This window comes from Oryx dammah, unplaced genomic scaffold (assembly GCF_014754425.2).
Source record: "Oryx dammah isolate SB20612 unplaced genomic scaffold, SCBI_Odam_1.1 HiC_scaffold_19, whole genome shotgun sequence".
Lineage (NCBI taxonomy): Eukaryota > Metazoa > Chordata > Mammalia > Artiodactyla > Bovidae > Oryx > Oryx dammah.
The window spans coordinates 4,423,348-4,430,241 of NW_024070203.1; positions in this window are offsets into that span (position 1 = coordinate 4,423,348).

Here is a 6,894-nt window from a genome sequence, read left to right on the forward strand (position 1 = left end):
CACATTCAGCATGAAAAAGAGTGCAAGAAGAAACAAACCTTAGGCAATCTTAAAGCAGGTTAATAAAAACATTTGACACAAAACAATTCCCGGAAAAAAACACAATCAGTATTCTTACTTTTGAAAAGAAGTTTAACATCTCTATAGACTATAACAAAATAAAATATCTGCTTCAAGAAGATTTCTCGGAAAGTGTCCATGAGCAGAAGTCTCCTTGTCCTCGGAAATGTTTCAGTTATAAGAAACCACACGAGGGCTTCCCTGGTGGCTCAATGGTGAAGAATCCGCCTGCCAATGCAGGAGACACGGGTTCAATCCCTAATCCAGCAAGATTCCACAGGCCACAGAGAAACTAAGCCCACACACCACAACTATTGTGCCTGCACTTTAGAGCCTGGAAACCACAATTACTGAGCCCATTTGCCATGCTGCAATTACTGAAGCCTGCACGCCCGAGAGCCCAAGCCCCACAAGTGAAGCCTCCACAATGAGAAGCCTGTGCGCCAACTAGAGAGTAGCCCCCACTCACTCGCTGCAGCTAGGGAAAGCCCATGCAGCAACAAAGACCCAGCACAGCCAAAAATAAGTAAACACAATTATTTTAAATTGTTTTTTTTTTTTTGTAAGAAATCACAATGACAATTTCCTGTAGTCCTCCACTTGTAAAGCTGAAAGGGACCTGAACAGTGATTTAAAGCAACCATCTCACTCGACAAATGAGAAATTAAAGCCACAGAAGTGAAATAATGACCTCTATTAAATAACATAAGTCAGGATGGGACTTGAACTCGGGACTCCTAATTCCAAGGTCAGATTTTTCCAGTATATCAAGTTGCTTGCATCCTCTAGGCTAAAGTTTCCCTCATCGTTACTGACCTGACTTAAAAGTAATGTTTGAGGACTATAAGGGAGAAAAAATTATTTTTCTGAGTATTGGGTGGGGGCAGGGTCAGTGTAAATAAATGTAAAATATTAAGGTCAAGAAATGAGTAAGTAATTAATATGTTTACCATCCTACTATAATATTAATAACAACAATAAATCATATTTGGGGCTCTGAGCAAGGATTCATCATGACAGTTGCACATCCTAGGTGACCAGTAGTCCTGAGGGGTAGATTATTACAGCTTCTTCTTCTAATGATATTTTGAGCACATATCAGGAAGTATCACAAACCACACAGTAATATCTTTAAAATAGTGTCTGTTGGGTTTTAGCAAGACATGCATGCTACAGAAGACGATAACCAATCACGAATATTCTCTCTGTGTTCCTTAGAGACCGTTTAAAGATTTTTCACCAAGCATTTCCTTTAAAATGAGTACAATTTGGGGGAAATACTGGAAAATGTGAGAACAGTGTATATACTAAAAACCATGTAACGTGAAGAAAAGCATGAAATAGTCTGATAAAAGCTGCCTCCATTGTTTATCCTACTGGTGAGAAGTAATATGTTGGGATTTTAATACCTTAGGAAAAAGATCACTAGAATCGTTACCAAACTAAAAAGACATGGAATTCCCTGAGGTGTAAATCAATGATCCTTAATGTGACTATTTCAAGAGATTATGGGAAAGAAAGAGGACCCTGAGCACTGACCCTCCATTAATGCTTCCCTGGCCCAAGAGTCAATGGAAGCTTCCATTCCATTCATCCCTTGAGCTGTGGAATCCATGACTAACAGAGCTGTACATAAAGTTACGTTAGGGAAGGAGAGGCATCTGGTCTCTCAGGGACAGGAGGATGTCAACTGAACAAGTAATGGGTGGTCCTGGAAATCCAGTTCATGAGACAACAATAAGCACTGTTTTATGAGGATAAAGTGCTTTTCCTTACTCCCTTCCAGATGGAGAGCACTGCAAGCATGCAAAAGTCAGGTAAAATCATTAAATTTAAAAAATAACTCATTCTAGGGAGTTCCCTGGTGGTCCAGTGGGTAAGATGTCACCTTCCAGTGCAGGGGGTGTGGGTTTGATCCCTGGTCGGGGAGCTAAGATCCACATGCCTCATGGCCAAACAACCAAAAAAAAAAAAAAAAAGAGGAAGCACTGTTGTAACAGATTCAATAAAGACTTTAAAAATGGTCCACATCAAGAAAACCTTTAAAAATGCTAAATAATGGACTAGTGTAAAGTACATGGGAGTATTTATTGACAAAGTTGTTTTATGGACAGATGGAACTAGGGAATAGATCTTAATTTTTCTCACTATACTGTGGTGGTTTCTGTCAAGAAAAATAAAGACCATAATGAAACTTACAAATTTCTTTACATGTTAGAATAATAAGTAACTGGCAATTTCATTGTACAAGTTCGATTTGATATATTTGGTCAGTATTCCTAAAAGAATCTCAGTTTGTCATGTGGCAAGTAATATCTCTATTTCATGTATAGGAAAATAAAGGACAAAAGCAAACTACAGAATAAGAGAAGATGAGAAAGAAAAACCCATGACTACCAGTTTCTTTTTTGCTCTTTCACCTAACTAAATAACAAGGAGTGTAAGGCAATGATTCCAGGGGCAATTCTACTAGCTCATAGCACAAGCCTCGAAGCAAAGCCCTTTTTTAAAAAGTCTATTTTGGTAGAGCTGAAGTTAGTTTTCCAAATCATATTTAGTAAGACCAACTTTTATTATTATTATTTTTTGCTTTAAAAATGAAATGGCTAAATGGAAAAAAGTCTATTTTTAAATATCAAGAACTGGCTTCCAAATTAATTCTTCCATTCTAAATAGGCGTGAGGCAGGGTTTATGAAGAACTTCCGTATTTACAAGTATCAGTGGAGCCTTTGACTTGCTGAATATCTTCCAGGAAGAGAAATCTGATACAAGTTACATTTCCTGAGAGTGAAGTGAGAGATGCTTGGAGTTTATAGTAAGTCATTTCTTGTCCAGCTGACATCCACCATCACCTGTCACGTTACAAGCAATTTGGCTCGTGGGGCTGAGGGTTTGTCTGAAATGCCTTCTCCCCAAGCTGGGGGATGATGCTTGAGTTCCAGAGCCACAGAGACTCTGAAATCTTAGCCTTTTTGTGTTTGCCGAGGGGATTCAGGCAGATAGGTTGTTAATGGGAAAACAAAGCTTGGGTGGCTCTCTAATATTATGGCTGTTACAGTTAGCACTTGTTCATTGTGACATTGTAAATGACTTCCCCTTGAAAACAAGCCCTCCTTTTAGATGACATTCAGATAACAAAAACAGGATGGACCAGAGAACCCACTTTTCCGAAAGTGTTTTTTAAGGGTCTCCCACCCCTCAAAATATAGAACAAATCCCGTGTCAAACCCAACAATCCCCTCAAAAGATCCTCTGAATTGTGAAGTGTCCTTCTGAGTCTGGAGGTTTGGTTTCTGCTTTCGAACCAGCCTGGGAGCCCCAGGTCATTACCGAAGCTGGGATTCTCCCAGTGCTGTACACTTAGCTTTTTCTAGAATATAAAACTGTTGTTTCCCTTTCACTGTTTTGACAAAAAGTCTTCGTTGAGGAATAATTGATTTCTCTTCAGAGTCCAGACATCTTTCACCTTTCCTTTCCTTTTTTTTATATGAGTGAAGTTTAAATCCCTTAACCTGACTCAGAAGGCCTTTCAGAACAGCACCTCAGGCACCCTTCAGCCTCTTTCAGCCCCAGTCTCCCTGCAGTGTTTACTAACCATGTGGGATTTCTCACCAGTATGCAAATTACGTTGCCCTTTAAATCCACCACAATACCTCCTCCATCTATCACCTGGTAAGTTTGTGCTTATCCTCAAGCTTCTACTTTTCATATTCCCTGTGAAGCTTTTCCTGGTTCCCGAAGGCTTCTCTGGTTCTTCCAACATCTGCTATACTTAATATCTAAAGACTGTTACAATTCTATAATTCCCAGACAGAAGTAACCAGGACTTTTATTCTTAAATCCTTGGTGCTTGGCATATAGTGAGTATTCAGTATTATTTGGGAATTGAGTGAAATACTTCATTAGAATTTCTTCTTTCATTGGCATTAAAGGTGAACTTGGAAATAATGGGGACCATATCATGGAATACTTTTGCCTACATAGCTCTCTTAAGCAAAAGGAATTTCATATTCTTATCATGGATAAATGGGAAGAGAGCTATTGTCTGTGAAAATATTAGAGAGGATTGCCTAGTATCCATATCAATGGGCTTTTGAGCTCCACAGGGTTGGTTGCCAAGAGTTAGTTGAATTGTCTTTGTTAAATACACTGTGAGAGGGAATTCCTTGGGGGTCCAGTGGTTATAAATCAGCGCTTTCACTGCTGTGGCCTGAGTTCAGTCCCTGGTCCAGGAACTAAGATGCCACAAGTCTCGCCACACAGCCGAACAAAATTTCACTGTGAAGCTCTGTATGCAAGCAGCATTGCCTTGGGATCCACAGGACAGCTAAGGGTCACAGAGCCCATGCCACCGTCCTCCAAAGCACACACAAGCCCCATTTAGCCACAGACTGCTGAGCAACTTTGGCTTTGAAGGCTGATAACAAGCAGTCATGAGTGGAGGTTGACTGGTCCTAGGGAGAAGCCTTTTCATGGAGGGGACCAGAGCAAAGGCAGAGGTGACAACCACTTAGAAGGAGATTAGGATACAGGAACAGAAGCATACTAAGTGATATAAGCCAGACCCACAAGGACAAGTGCTGTAGGATTCCACAACCCTAGAGGAGTCAAGAGACAGAAAGTAGAATGATGGTTGTCAGGGGCCAGAGGGAGAATGATGAGGAGTTATTGTTTCATGGGTATGGTGTCAGTTTGGGAAGGTGAAAAAATTCTGGGAGTGGTGGCTGTGATGACGGCACAACAACATGAAGTTACTTAATGCCACTGAACTGTACACTGAAAAATTGTTAAAATTGTAACTGTGATGTTATAAGAAAGCAATAAATCACACACACACAAAGAACAGAGACACACTTCCTTCTGAACATGAGTACATGTACAACACTCATGGAGATCCCAGAAGCACAGCCTTTAAGAGGGAGCTGATGCTCTGCAGTTGTGAGGGTAAAAAGTAGGATTCCTAACAATGTAGGCACTGATCTTACTATGACATGATTTGAACCCACATAGTAATGAGTCCTGGGAATATTTAGATTACCTGAGCCAGAGTGAGAGCTCAGCATTATATAAAAAGTATTTTAGAAGTATATTGGATCACAAAAAAAGAAGGAGACTTGCTTGTGAACATCAGTGAGGGCAGTGTAGAAAGGTCAATTTTCTAGAATGTGTAGGATTTCATTGTGCAGAAATGGTGTACAACTGTGACAGAGAGAAATGAATCCACAAAGGCAAGTCTGAGCCACACTTAGGTCACTGGCATTGGATGCAGGACCGTGGTCACCAGTGACTTGGAAAGAAACATTTCCACAGTATTCAGGAGTCCTAGTCATATCTGAATGGGTTACGGGGTGTGTGAGGAAGTGAAAGTGGTCAGTTACATTCTTCCTTTGGGCAGTTTGGGAGAAATAGGGACTGTCAAGGGAACATGTTTCTAGAACAAGGAAGAATTAAATATGTATTTGTAGATTAAAGGGACAGGATCCTGTGAAGAGGGTATCAAAAACAAGAGCAAAGGGGAGCATGCATGGATCAAGGTCTTAAAGGAGGTTGACAAGGAGAAGATTAGGAGCACAAGTAAAGGGGGTTAACCTTGGAAACTGGAGGTTCTCCTTGGAAGAGGACAGCTGAAGCAGAAAAATTCCAAGGTGGAAAGCCCAAATTGAGATGGTTCAATTAAGAGAAATAATTGTTGACACAACATCTGGTCAATTCAGTCTCATAGTCAACCAACCAGATGTTAATTCTACATGGCACGATCACACGTGTCCACATGAGTTAAAAGTTTCACTGAACCTGTGATTGCTTCCAAATTACACAGCCAGTGTGAGAGAAGTTATTGAAGTCAATTATTTGAATATATTGCTTTTTCATTTAAAATGATAAAAACTTTAACCTAATCTGGAAAATGTATTTTAGGAAATGTTAAGTGCTAATTAAACCAAGGCATGGACAAGGTATTACCATACTGGTGTGAGTCACATAAAACAACACAAGAAGCTTTATGACTTCCATGCTTATTTTCTGATTAGCCTTTATAGTTAAGTTGAAAGAATGGAAGTGATAATAAATTAATGACTTATTAGTTGACACAATTATTTTTCTTGAATTGACATAGATTTCAAAGTTTATCACTGAAATCATAATTGTATCTTCCTATCTGATTCTGTGTCTGAGAATGAGGATTAGACTATCCAGTGCTATTTCATGAAACAGGAAGTCCTGTCAATCAAAAAATAATCCAAAGCTATTCTCAAGCACTAGTATAACAAAACATCATATATTACTACAATCAGTGCTCTGGTTAACTCATAAATTTAAGGTCATGCTTAAATTTGGGTTTATAGCCATTGTAAAATCAGTACATTTGCCACCACTAAAGATTAATAGCGAATTAATCTTCATAGCATTTTTATGGGGCAAATAAGATTAAAGATGACTCAAGGATGTGCCTCCATGCTTTCTTTCCTTTGTATATTCTGGAAACCTGCAGTGCACATTCCACAGATACATATATATAACCCACACCCAAGCAAATTCTCTTTGCTGTTGTCCCTTATAAGATTTGATTCATAGGATAAAAAGACAGGTGAAGTAAAAAATGTAATACATAATCCAACCATACAAGTACATTTAATTAATGACTGTCAAAGTGGCCCAAGTAATCACCAAAATAGGACACCTTAATTTTATTACTGTATGCTAATATCTGCATTATTATGACTCCTAAGTAGTATATTTAACTGGTACTTCACTATTCTCAAGATAAGTGGCATAAGGATATTTAAGATAATTTACATGTAATTATCTATAATTGAAAAGAAGATAAACTCTAG